Raw genomic sequence first — 275 nt, 5'->3', positions numbered from 1 at the left:
CACCTGCATATCCAATTGCATGAGTCTCACCTGCACATCCAATCACATGAGTCTCACCTGCATATCCAATCACATGAGTCTCACCTGCATATCCAATCACATGAGTCTCACCTGCATATCCAATCACATGAGTCTTACCTGCATATCCAATCACATGAGTCTCACCTGCATATCCAATCACATGAGTCTCACCTGCATATCCAATCACATGAGTCTCACCTGCATATCCAATCACATGAGTCTCACCTGCATATCCAATCACATGAGTCTCACCT

This window comes from Procambarus clarkii, chromosome 74 (assembly GCF_040958095.1).
Source record: "Procambarus clarkii isolate CNS0578487 chromosome 74, FALCON_Pclarkii_2.0, whole genome shotgun sequence".
Taxonomy (NCBI): Eukaryota; Metazoa; Arthropoda; class Malacostraca; order Decapoda; family Cambaridae; genus Procambarus; species Procambarus clarkii.
The sequence above is the reverse complement of the archived record's forward strand: the minus strand, read 5'-3'. Positions refer to the sequence as shown.